Source organism: Cololabis saira, chromosome 22, assembly GCF_033807715.1.
Source record: "Cololabis saira isolate AMF1-May2022 chromosome 22, fColSai1.1, whole genome shotgun sequence".
Lineage (NCBI taxonomy): Eukaryota > Metazoa > Chordata > Actinopteri > Beloniformes > Belonidae > Cololabis > Cololabis saira.
The window spans coordinates 20,055,630-20,069,167 of record NC_084608.1 but is presented as its reverse complement, the minus strand read 5'-3'; the positions used below and the strand labels follow the sequence as shown (position 1 = coordinate 20,069,167).

General features: G+C 41.3%; 1 protein-coding gene across 10 annotated transcripts in view; it reads left to right on the top strand.

The window, feature by feature from the left end:
• The window catches only part of si:ch211-285f17.1 (sickle tail protein homolog), a 147,292-nt gene that overhangs the window by 45,337 nt on the left and 88,417 nt on the right, over positions 1-13,538 (top strand). Inside the window, exon 1 of one of the 10 annotated variants that reach the window (XM_061713452.1) lies at positions 13,057-13,210. The exons of the other annotated variants lie outside the window; for them this stretch is intronic. The gene's annotated coding sequence lies outside the window, so the exon portion shown is untranslated. Of the gene's footprint in view, positions 1-13,056; positions 13,211-13,538 lie in introns of those variants that run through there. 10 annotated transcript variants of the gene reach the window in all.

Here is a 13,538-nt window from a genome sequence, read left to right as displayed (position 1 = left end):
TTGAAGGAATGTGCCAGAGATTGAGGGAAGATATGTTTTCTTTATGGAGTTACCTGGTTAACTGCCAGTCACTGCCAGATCTGGCAGTAACTTTGAAGTACACGCCTCCAATGCATGCTTTTACGTGAATAACGAGAAAACGCTTACGGTATAGTGGACAAGTGACCGAAATCTCAGGCAGTTTTAAAAAAGCAATTTACCTTTCACTCCTATAATGGGATCTCTTAAACTCTGCAAAAGTTTCTTTGAATACTCTTACTTACAGTTTTCTTGTTCTTATTGATTTTTCTTCCCCTGACCATGAAGCCAGCATCCTGTTTTTTAATGTTCCCTTCCAACCAGTGAGCTGAATCATATTCCCAGTGTGTTTTTAAACGTCTAGATGCAGTTATAATCATACGACTGGAAACGAGCTTGGAGATGGCTGGTTGGGAGTTTTTTTGTGGAGCAACATGTTTCCCTTGTGTTTTAGCCAAGGCGCGGGCTCGTAAAGATTATTGATGGTGTACAACATGTGACGTGAGTGCCAGGCGGGATGAAGAAGCAGTAAATCTCACTGACGTATAGGCCTCCTTTTCCTGTCTTTATCCCACTCTCTGTATCCTCTGAGAGAGGTAGACAGGCGAAGAAGAGAAATAAACATGTTGCAAGAGGTTGAAAAAAAAAAAAAAAGTTGAAAAATCTGTTGGTTTTCCTCCCGCTTGACTGCTTCAATGGCATTTATTGGTCATGCTTCGTCTCTGTGTGCCGCCGTATGCTTGTGTTGACTTGTTATTACAGTACTGAATCGTGCATGTATAGACGTGTATTTTAAAAATGCAGATGTGTTGTCAGGAGTTTGTTTACCTACACAGCTGCAGTTACCTGTAGGGTTGTTATGGAGCTTTTATTGACCCCTACAGTATTTGCCTCTCAGCATCAACATAGCTTTTTGGAGCAATGTGCCCTACATTACATTATAGTCAGAAGCTGCAATGCCCGGGTAATAAATAATGACTTAAGAGCAAGCAGCTCTTTTGTCAAAGGGCTGCTTCAGGTTTGCAAGACGAGACATAAATTCTCTTCACCGGAAGTCAATGCAGCTGTAAAGTACATCAGGTATCAGTTTCTGTCGATATTAAACTGTTAATTCAGGCATTCAACTGCTTTTGAGATGCGTTTCAACCTCATCAGGGTTTTCCCACTGAAAGGTTCAGACTCAGTTTATTTTCAGATGGGTGTTCCAGTTTCCCAGCAGTTTATGTTTTGCTTTTAGGGAGGGATGGAAGGAGTCAGGAGAGACTCTTTTGTTTTTAGTCTCTAAATGTGTATCTGCTTCAACGCTTTGATGCTCATTCTAATTAAGACTCTATTCAAAACTTAAAAACAAAGTCAGAATGCTGGAGGATCCTATGTAACTTGGATGATGAGACTTGTTGGATTTGATTTCTTGGTCCCCTATTGAAAACATTGTCTTTACTTACCCCGGCCTCCAGTGCTCCGAGGAAGGCGTAAAGCCAACACGATCACATTCATTATAAAGTAATTAGAAAGATAGAGTCTTGCTCTGTTCATCACAGAGCTCCAGTTGGGTCGTAAAGCAGTAAAGTGCATACACTGCATGCTGTTATGGTCTGCAGCACCGATGAGACAAATGTTCACCTGAAATGGTTCCAGATTCGGCTCTGAGTGTGCAGCCTGTTGGAGGGGAACCAAAAATAGTTGAGTCACTTTTCAATGTACCTCATTCGCCTTTGCTGCATTTATCATGTACTCAACATAACTCAGGAACATTTCATCGGATAATGAAGTCTGTTTAATACCAATATTAGAAAATGAAGACGATCAGCTCTTAACAAAGACATTGATCATTTTCCCTCAAGAATATGCCTGATTTATATGTTTTTTCCTTTTTTCTTGATGCTCATTCAGGGAATATTTGTATTAAACCATCACAAGCATGTTTGTGCAACATGTGTAAGAGCACAGCTGCAAAACAGACAGAGCATGTCTTCTGGTTGCCATGAGTGTCAAATGTAGTACTGCTGGACTTCCCTTTAGCTGGAAAACCCAGCAGGCCTCCACTTGAAATCTGCATGTAGTGTGCAAGCATCCCAGTGCTTTACATAATTACACCATGCAGCACTTGAGTCTCTCACATCAGTGAGCGCTGGGTGAGTTTCCTGCACCCCTGGCTCGTGAGTACAGCCGCCTCCTGGCATGTGCGGCAGCGCCCCCAGCTGTACAGCTAATAAGATTTCAGGTTGAGGTTTCACTCCTTTTGTTGGTTTTTGCCTCTTATGTGGTTTAGTCAGTGTTTGATTTAACACTATTCATTTCATTGCTGCTAGCACCGCTTGTTCACTTAGGATGAGACTAAACCTTCACTTTTTTGCCAAGTTTTTTCTTCTTCCTCCCTTTTAATGAAACACTGAGCTGAGTTTGACAGCCGCTCTGTGCCTCTGAGCATCTCTGGTACATTCTTACAGTATTAAACACTAGAAACATTGAATCAGGGCTCAAATGGTATCCTCCCCCCACCCACTCTTAAATCTGGGGATTTTTTCTTTCTTTTTTTTTTTTTTTTAAAGGGGAATAATATGGTTTGTCTGTGTGATGAAGTCACTGGTAAGACTCGCACGCCTTTCAGATCGGCAGCTAAAGCCATCAGGAGACTGACGCTGCATTTCATGCTGAGCCTGTGGGGGCAGAAGGAGGGGATTTCTGTTGAATCAAAGTGAACAGCTGGAAGTTCAAATACTTCTCTGAAAATTGTGGTGGGGATGAGTATTTTTTGAGCCAATTTCATAATCATAATTCCCACCCCATTTAGTCCAATTCATCTCAAAAATCAAATCCAGAAAGGTGAACATGTCATTGGATTTTGAACTATTTGAAGCCGAATCGGAGCGCATTTAATACACCAGCTGATGGGATAAAAAAAAAAAAAAATACCGTTAATGCTACACTTTTGAAAGTCCTCTGAGACAATTTTTTCCTGTTGAATCATCATTTGCTCACATCCATTGTTTCCAGCAGCTTTTGTCTCCTTGAAGCCAATGTCTCCTCGCGTTACGATCAGCAGACATTTGTCGTGACGTTTCCTGGTCAACAGTTTTACAAGACGCCCAGCAGAAGAATGCAGAGCAGTCGTGATAGGCATCAGAAAGGCTTATCTTACATCCCCAGTTATATAATATTTGATTTGGGTTATGACCAGAGAGACGGGAGCAAAAGACAATGTAGGGCGGATGAGAAAGGACCAATTCTGGTATTAAACTGCATCTATGAGTGAAGGACATATTTCAACGAGGATTGCTCTGGAAATGCTGAACCAGGTGTTTTTGGCACAGAAAAAAAAGCTCTTTTATGTTTCCAACCTTGCCTTGTGTTTAGCGATAATGATGCATGCTAAGGTAATGATGGTAACACTGTGTGCATGTTGTGTGTTGCAGAACAGATGCTGGGATGTTGAAGCTTTGTTGACAGTGCTGACCTCTGCAGCTTCCTGCACACTGTTACCCTAACCCATTTCAAATGTGAACACTTGAACACTAAGAAATGGCTGAAACTTCACATTATACGACACTGACTTCCTCACATTTTCTGAACAAAAGTATTGTCTCAGAGATGCTCCCAACTTTGAAAACTGCAAGACAAGCACATTATATTGTAGTATTTCTGGGTCATGCGTAGATGCACTTAAAAATGAAACGTAAGCTATTTAATGCTGGAAGATTTAATATTGGTTGAAAGGTAAAATCAAATATTGTTAAACAATCTAGATTGTGGTGAATAGTGTACACAAAGCACTCATGACATCGTAGTCGAGATTAAGCAGATGTACAGTAAAACATGTAGTCATTTTACACAACTTAAGAGATCTTGCAGTGTTCGGGAGGTTTAAGAGCCAGAAGAAATGTAATGACAGACGGGAAAGTGACCAGAGAAATGGGAGTAACCCTAGGTTTCCACCATGTGTGGAAGCGCTGCAGTCCTCTGCACTGCAGTGTAGCGCCATCATTAGGACAACCTCAGCTCCCGTGGGATCAGTTTTGGAGCCACGGGGATTTCAGGTGCTGGCTGTACTTAAAATTTCAAGAACACATGAGAATCACGTAGTAATCTGCTTTCTTGCATATTTCTCGCGGGGGCCGGATGTCTCTCTTGGTTAAGCAGGAGTACCGTATATAGAGGCTGCCGTCCTCATGCTGGCAGTCAAGGTTCAAGTCCTGTCTGTGGCACTTTGCTGCATGTCTTCATTTTCCCTCTGCCCTAACATTCCTGTCAAGTTACTTTGAAATGAGGGACACCGGAGCCACAAGATCAAAAAACAAAAATAAAGATGTATTTCTTACCATCTTTTGTTCTGTCTGCTGATATTCGTATGGCTAGTCTCAAAGCAAATGTGCTTTTCAATGTCTCAAATTAACCTCTCATCTTCCAAGAGCCTCTGAATTGTTCTTGGCATTAACCAAGGTTGTGGGTTAATGTAATGTCAATGTATGAGTCAGGGAGGGAGCCCACTTGTGTGGGTTTTCTCTTTTTTTTTCTTTGGAAAGATGTCATTCTTCCTGTTCGATCTGTTGTGCGTAGATTGATACGGTGCTGGCAGAACATGTCTTTAGTGAAGTAGAGCCGGCGGTCGCTTTTAGGATGCTTCTGAAATGTTTTGTGGTGGTTCTGGTGGGACCACACTCACTGTTTAGAGTGGACATGACTCACATTGGCTGGACCGTAGTGATTCATGTCTGGTGGGACCCAGAGGTGAAATTGAGCAGTATTATAACATCAACTTAATCTCCACAGCTATAGGGGGAACCTCAGAGGCTAAAAGATTGCAAAGTCTATTTGTGCCACTGTCAGATTTCTGTATATGGCGTCATACACGTTTTTTTCACAACATGAACCTCAGTATTGTGTGTGAAAGTCCCACCTCTGATCCCCTTATCCACCGTACAGATCAGCCAGAGAGAAAAAAACAATGGATGTAAAAAGACAGCAGTCAAAGCAATACTGCGTCTTTTTCTCTATTGACCTCATTAACCTCTTAGGCACTGAATGTTAATTATGACTGAGGCAAATTCCTCCGTATATCATAGCGCATTTGCATGTTGTTGTGTGAACGCCGGAAATCGTTTTGACAAGCAGACGAGGAGCGTTCTCATATCTGTGGGAAGTCGAAAAGAAAAGCCCAAGTTCCTGATTGAGGCCAGCAGTTCACCGGTAGACAGCTGGCGGTTAATGTGATGCAGAAGCAGCAATCATTAATTATTCATCATCAAAACTTTTTGCAGAGTACTAATAAAAAGAGCTTTTATAGATAGGCAAATTACTTATATCTCTTTAGGCTGTTTTATCTCCAAATTCCTTGCAAACATGTTTTGCATACTAAATAAATGGAAATGCATTCACAAGTCTATAAAGCTCATGCTCATAGTGGAAATGTGACATTACATGCAACAGCTGATAAATATTTCGGTCTTTTTAGTTTTTTCAAATTTACATGGACTTTATTTAGGACTAAACTTCTTGTCTTGCACCACAATGCGCAAAATTGCATTCATGGGACAAACACAATTAAGCTAAATGCTTTTCATTACTCTCCAAATCTGATTTGGATCCATATTTCCATTACAACAAAAGCATGGATTTACAGTTGTTTTCTGAAACTGTAATGATTTGAAAGCATTACATAACGGAGTGAAACCATGAGTTGATGAGAAAGCTATTGAGAGGTGGACAGATGTGGAAGTCGGTGGGACAGTCAGACATTTTTTTTTTTTTGTCACCTAATTTCAGCTTCAATTTACATTCTGATGCACAATAACTGGACATCTGAATGCGCCTTCTTGCTCTGTCCTTCCTTTGGCAACTCATCTCGGCTTGTGCATGCATATGTATGATACACATCTGATGTCGAGGGCTGGAAAAGAATGCATTTGTTTTTTTATCATGTTTATTTAAGCTTTATTTATATGAGAAGACTCGCCTGAGGGTGCACCATTTGCATGCAGAATGGTTCTACCAGAACCTTTTCTCTGTTTAGGATTAACTCTGAAAATGTGCAGCTTCAGAAAGCCACGGGGCTACAAAGCAGCATCCTCGGACAGGGTTATTGGAGGCATGATAGAAGACAAATCTTTTCAAAGAAAAGGCATCAGGATCTAGCTGGGATTATTGCATATTGAAGTCTTAAAGCAAAGCATGAGGAGTGCGTGACTGTGGTCCACAAACCAAGAATCGGCTAAAAGCAGCTGACATATGGCAGGGGTTTAAATCACAGTTTAATATCCCTTACTGTTGTGTTGCTCAAACCGTCAATATTTAGTCAATGTCTCTGCTAACAGAAGTCTGTCATGAAACCAAGTTTTCATGTCAGAAATGATGTGCCTGTTAACTTGTGCATGATCTTCAGCCACGTGAAGAAGGAAGTACGCCCTTGTTTGACCGGAACATAATAAAGAAAATCTAATTTCGTACTTTGAACTCTGAATCTCAGGTAACAACAGCCCACTATAAGATGAATAACAACACATGATATTTAATATCATCCCATCATTTAATAAACAATAACTCAGCCCAAATACAGAATCTGTGTGATCAGTATTTCACATTGTTTTAGACTAGAGGACAGTGTCCTTTACAGCATCGCTACACTTCACTGAGATTTGCAGGCTTTGTTTTATGCACAGCTGTGGCTGAGGCATTTCAGCTGTGATGAGGTCAGGACTTTGACAGCCACTGCAACGCCTAGATTTTTTTATATTCTTTCTTGGGATAGTGTTCCTGTTACATGTATCAATTCTTTTAGGCTAATTGTAGCAGTCAGATAATCACAGATAGCCTATAGACTAATTATTTTCCTGGAAAGAGAAGAAATTGCCCCTGGATGGCACTTGGTAGGCATATAACCAATAAGCAAAACTAAATGTGACTTAAGCAGCACACTAGTACCTACAAAAGACATCCATAATGGCATGCATTGGAGGAGGAACCACAGACTGCAAAGTAAGAATAGCAGATTAAACCTTGTGACATCACCGATAAGCTTTCTGAAAAGTGATTTTAAAGACTTTTTTCCTTTTACTGTTTGGTGCAATGTTGCAATAGGCAGAGCTAGCAGACCTGGAAGCTGACTGGAAGAGTTCTACCCTAGTTCAGTTCCAGCAAGGTTGCTATTTTAACTCAGAATAACATTAATTTATGTTACACAAGTCAAATCTCTCCATCCATCCCCATTTCTGATGTTGGCACCGAAAGAACATTTGAAACGAGTGATGTTGGATTGGGTGGAAGTCCAATTGGGTGGGCCCCCTGATGAGCAACGAAATGACGGCAGCCTTGCTGTGCCCCTGCGGTTTGTCACAGTTGGCTTTCGACTCTGTCAGGCAAGTGGCGGAGCTGTGGAGTTTGTGGAACAAGTCTGGTTGCTGACCTCCGATTTGGAATGATGTGGCGACATCAGAAATGATGCAGCCTTGCAGTGACTGTTGCTTTGTCACAGCTAAGTCTCGGCAGAGGTCTGGGCAGATTTAGTGAATGTGAAAGAATAGCCTACGTGGAGGGTGGTGCAGCTGGAGGGGCCGGGATCCAGCTGTGGTGAGACCCTGCGCTGCCATCATTTATAAGACAGATGGTTAGAACACAGGTTATTTGCTGCACAGCTAGGCTTCGGCATCAGAGCCTTCCTTTTTGAACATTTTCCACTTGTAAACAAAGTTTCTCACTGCAGAACTGATCTCCAATTTTCTTGGAAACTATTTTATAATTCTTCCCAGATTAATGGGCAGCATCAGTTGCCTCTCCAAGATCAATGCTGATATCATCCCTCTTTGGCATTTTGTTAATACTTGCCTGAATGCCCCAGACCACTCGTACTAAAACCTCTGCTATTATGGGGCTGCTCACAAGTAAAAGTGTCTGCTAACCATTAGCATTTGATTAGCAACATGTAGCTGCTACTCACTGTGACTTGTCCAAAGACATCCTATCAGTGAGAGGGTCACTCTGATTGAATTTATTTTAAAACCTACAATTTACTTTAATAACATGTTTTTTTAAATATAATATTCATTCATACCCATGGTTTTCAGATCACACACCAACATTTCTAACTTTCAGCAGACTTTCTGGCTGCAGAGTAGCTCCCCTCGTGCTAAGGTTAATTTGTTTAAGTCCTCTGTGATGCGTTTGTTGATTCAGTCTTAGTTGTTTTCTTCTTTGCTTTTCATGTGTGACACTGCCTGACTGGGACACCGATCAGCACTGATCGGTCCTCGTCACAGAATGATGCACTAACATTTTCTCTAGAATGAAACACAGCCATCTTTGCTGCACTGTAATTCATTCATGTTCTTGTGACTCAAAGACGGACAGACAGGAACGGAGTCATGTGGCCCAGCTGACAATCTTTGCTATGTTCTCTGCGTGAGTTATGTCTCATTGTTCCTTTCTGTCTCTGTTGCATTGGGCCACGGGACAGTCAGACTGCCCTCATAACGCCACAGTCGTTTCTCCAGCCTGGCTCTGACCTCACACTTCTCACTTCACTTTCTCTTTACCCCAAGCTGTTGATAATTTATTCAGTCAATATATGTTTAAATTGTCCCCTGTGGTAACCCATAATGGCAGCAGACTCAATAAGCTGCTTCATCATGTTCTGAGTACGATTTATAAGTGTTTATTATGTGATTTTACGAGAACAATTGTGGCCATTGACAAAACTCCAAAAGGATTATAGAAGCAACTTTAAACAGAGGACAACGGCTCACAAGGGCTTTAGATGGTTTGTTTCTGTCCATCCTTACTTGTTACTTGTGAGAATAAAATCATAGCACTGGCTCTGTAGAGATGACATATTTTAAAGAAGTCGAGCAATTTTCCTGTAAAAATACCAAAACTTGTTTGCAGATTTCTGCCCCTTTTAAATCCATGATACGTTATTTCTGTATCATGTTTGTTCCATCCAATGGTCCATCCTTCCATCCATCCATCCATCCATCCATCCATCCATCCATCCATCCATCCATCCATCCATCCATCCATCCATCCATCCATCCATCTTTTAAACCCATTTCATCCTGGTTAGGGTCATGCGGGATGCTGGAATCTATACCAGTGGTTTTGGGGGCAGATATGACGTACACCCTGGATGGGTTGCCAGTAGACTGAACTCAAGCCGTGGTCTGCATCCCTACACTTGGGAGGGACATTGGACCACAGTTGGTTCTCCTTGTCCTCTAAAACAGCTCTGACTAGTCTGGGTCTGGACAAAGAATTGGCCTGCAAACTTTTTAAGTTGAGTTGCAAGTACCAAAATAACATTCATGTAAAAGCTCGGATGCCGGTTTTTCCAGCAGATAGAACAATCGAGTTATGATCAAAGTGCAGGCTTTCAGCTATAATTTATGATGTTTCATTTGAACTATTTAGGAATTACAACAGTTTAAAACAAAGTGCATTCATTTCCAAGGGCTTTAAAGTATTTGGACCAAGTGAAGTGATTCTAAATATAACCATTATTTTGAATACTTGGATGAAAATATATTGCACTCATTGGCTGCCTAAAGTCTGGAGCCCATGGACATCACCAGCTTCTGATTCCGCTCCATAGATTCTTTGCCAGACAAGGTTTAAACCCGGCAGCCAAAAGATTACAATAAATAATCTGTGCTATATGCACAGATTATTTAGCTTGACTTATTTGTCATGTCTGTTCTATGTTTTTTCCACCATCATTCAAAAAGCCAAGTCTTATCACAGAGCAGCTGATACCCTTTCATGAATCTCCATTTGTATCACTGATAGCAAACTGTCATGTCACTCTATAGCGTAGTTCAATCTCATGGATATTTTCGAGTTCTTGAGACTCACTGGTGGCTCATTCCCTGGTTGGCTCCCCAGTGCCTGAAGGGGTGACACACCAATCTGAATAGCCATAGGTGCAATCCTCACCTGCACTGTTGCTGTTGAACCTCAGATGTTTTGATTTGTTTTGTTCACATCTGCATTTGTTTTAGTCTGTTTTCTGTGAACAGATTAACACTTAAGAATTACTCAAAGCTGACCCTGTTTACTGGGTTTATGATGCAAGAAAGCAATGAAAGAAAATTGACCACACAAGTTCAAAACACATTCATGACCACTAATGCAAATGCAAGGAGATGCACTCATTACTGTACCAGAGAACTGTTAGCTTTTCCAAAAATGACTCCGTCAATTTGTCAACATCTTTTTTAAATCACTTATTAAGTGATTAAAGCAGATGTTGATGCACAAAGCTCTCATGTTGGCACACCTGAGCTTTAAAAGGAGTCATCGAGTGCATTTAATCTATTCATGTTGGTGCTTTTTTTGTATTAAATGCTGCTTTGAAGTCCTGTTATTTTGTGCATCTGAGCCTCAACAATGAGCCACAGTTGTGTGTCTGTCCCGATCATGTCATGGATTTTGTGCTCGTTCTGCAAAACAGGAGGGGTCTGTGCAGGCGAACGGCCTTCCCACTCCAACACATGGTACCCAGACTAAACAACAAGATGAATGTTTCCTGAATTCAACTTGGCACAGAGGCACCCCAATCTGCCCTTGCGGCTTAGCTGAATGAATCAAAGACTTGCATTCAGAACAGAAAGAAAAAAGCAGAGAAATTGAAACAAAAAGGTGTGACAGAGGTGCAGTTGGTTCTTTTTCAAGTTTCGACTCAACCATAAGCCCTTCAGGATATGGATGATTTATAAAGAGACTAAAAGTTGCAGATGACTTTACTTGGAAAATTAAAAAAAAAAAAAAATGAGTGTGCCCAAAAGAATTGTTGTCCAAACCCTCCTTTTTAAACAACCATACTTTTCCAGAAAAGACTGTGAGCAGCTGAACGAGTGTAAACCGTAACTGTCTTTATCAGTTAGGGTTTAGAAATATGCAAATAAAAGAAAAAATGAATTGAAGTCCTTTGAGGTCAGTACACTATAACACCCCTTTTGCAAACATTACAGCTTGTAATTTGCTTAACTAACTAAAATTAACTAAATTTACTTTTTTATTTATTATTATTTTTGTTTGGGGTCTTGTTTTGGTGGATTATTTTCTTCTTCCAAAATGCTATTGATTAGTTAACACTCTTGGCTGTCCAGCGTGCACCGCTCTGTTGAGGTTTTTCTGTGGATAGGTGCAGATCTTTACGTCTGAGAAGCCCATATATATTTTTTTGCCAAATGTGACTAATCACAGACATTTCAACTACAACAGACTGAACCAAACCAATGGCAGTGTGGTGGTGAGTCCCTGTTCAAAACAGCATTTACCGCTGCAGAATTGCTAATTACACCCTGGATCAACAAGTTTTTACTGCAAAATTAGCACCAGTTTTTCACCAGTGTTCCTACTCCACTGCACGCCAGTTTGGATGTTTAAACTACTCTGGCTATTGCTCTGCTTGTGTCACATGACTCATTTCACTGATTGGTTGTTTGTGCATCCAGTGGCATCCCTCTCCTACATCCCTGGTAGTCATAATAAACTATAATGATTCCTTAGGTATCTGTTTTCTAGAAGATGTTTACTACCGGTATTCCTCTACTAGGGATGGGCGGTATGGACCAAAAAATGTATCACGATAATTTCTGGCATTTATCCCGATAACGATAAAAATGACGATAAAAAATCTTTCTTTCTTTCTTTCTTTCTTTCTTTCTTTCTTTCTTTCTTTCTTTCTTTCTTTCTTTCTTTCTTTCTTTCTTTCTTTCTTTCTTTCTTTCTTTCTTTCTTTCTTTCTTTCTTTCTTTCTTTCTTTCTTTCTTTCTGGCTCATATCTTTCTTTCTGGCTCATATCTTTCTTTCTTTCTTTCTTTCTGGCTCATATCTTTCTTTCTTTCTTTCTTTCTTTCTTTCTTTCTTTCTTTCTTTCTTTCTTTCTTTCTGGCTCATATCTATCTTTCTTTCTTTCTTTCTTTCTTTCTTTCTTTCTTTCTTTCTTTCTTTCTTTCTTTCTTTCTTTCTTTCTTTCTTTCTTTCTTTCTTTCTTTCTCACTCATATCCTTCCTTCCATAAATCAGCTTTACACAAAAACGTCATTAACAGGAATTTATCGTTTTTATCGCGAGATGACAAATTCTTATCATGGGGAATTTTTTTGACGGTTTATCGTGAACGGTAAAATATCTCCCATTCCTATCCTCTACACACCAAATCAACGTAATTCTTTTGTGTCTAAACTTTAAAAAGTATTACATGCATGTCAAATGTAAACAAGAGTGTGTTCAGGCTGGTTTAAACACCTCCATGCCCATAAGGTGTTACCCTCATGCGATGATGAAACCCGTAACGACGGCAACAAAAGCTCAGTGTGCTGCTGTCAACCTTTCACCCCACTACACCGCACCCCCACATCACACCTCTACTCATTCATTTTTCACTCAAAGCTTGGAAAAGGCCCGGACGAATGTTTGGCTGGCTTAATAGTGAATTAATGGAGGGGGTTGGAGAGAAGGGGTTTGGGGTATCATGGTGAAAAACGTTGGCAGTCCATGAGAAAGGCGGCCGAGCTGTAAGCCGCCGTGGGGGCTACGGAGGGTTGAGTCTCATTGCGGTTTGTAACAACAAGCTGTTGGATTTGGAGAGAAAGTTCCAGACACACCCCCAGCCTAAACTCAACACTGCAACCCCCCCCCCTGTTTTTTTCCCCCATGCCTTAAAAAAAAAATGTATCTGTCTCAGTTAGACATTCAAGCAGGAAGCCCCAACCATGTGTTTTTCTTCAGCGTTTAAGCCTCGCTGCTGTCCTCCATCCGCCTTCACTCTTTCAGCTTCTGCTTGTCCTGATTGAGAAGAGCCAGACTCCCCCCGGTAGTGGCAGGAGGTTAAAACACCTCAGTCAAGGGGAGAACGCACGAACCCGCTCACACAGAGACATCTTTATGTGACAAGCCGCTGCCAAACAATGGCTGTTGGCTGAGAGTGAGGAGGGGGCGGAGGGGCAGCGGTAGTTTCTTGGAAGGTTTGATTGGAGCATAAACAGCAGCCCAGGAAGTGCAGGACTAAGAGCGAGAGAGGTAGAGAGGGAGGGGGGAATCAGGGGAAGTGCCGATCTGCCGGGAGAGAGCAAGAAGTTTGGGACCAGGAGGCAGCAAGAGTGTTAGTTTGTGTCACTCTGGTTGTGTCCGGCAAAAAAAAAAGGCTTCAGCTTTTTCTTTTCTACCAGGACATACTGTGTTACAGACACTAAAGCCTCAGGGTGAGTAAGCTGCATCTCCATACAACACGCTTTCACACTGACGTGAGCTTTAAAACCGGTGGGGCTTAGTCTCATACACATGTGAGTACAAACTGCACCCATTTTCTTTATTTCTTTTCCTTGTGTGGACTCAAATGGATGCTCTCAGAGGTTAACACCCTTGCATTGCCTCAGAAATATCGTGTTGTTACTGTGGTGTGCAGTGCTGCTTTAGATTCCCAAGGATTTTCAAGTTGTATCCAGTTTGGTGTGTGCCGCTTGCTGATGGCTTGCCCTGGCTCTGAAAACTGCTTGTTTTGCATCGCTGTTTTGTGGTGCCTTGAACTGG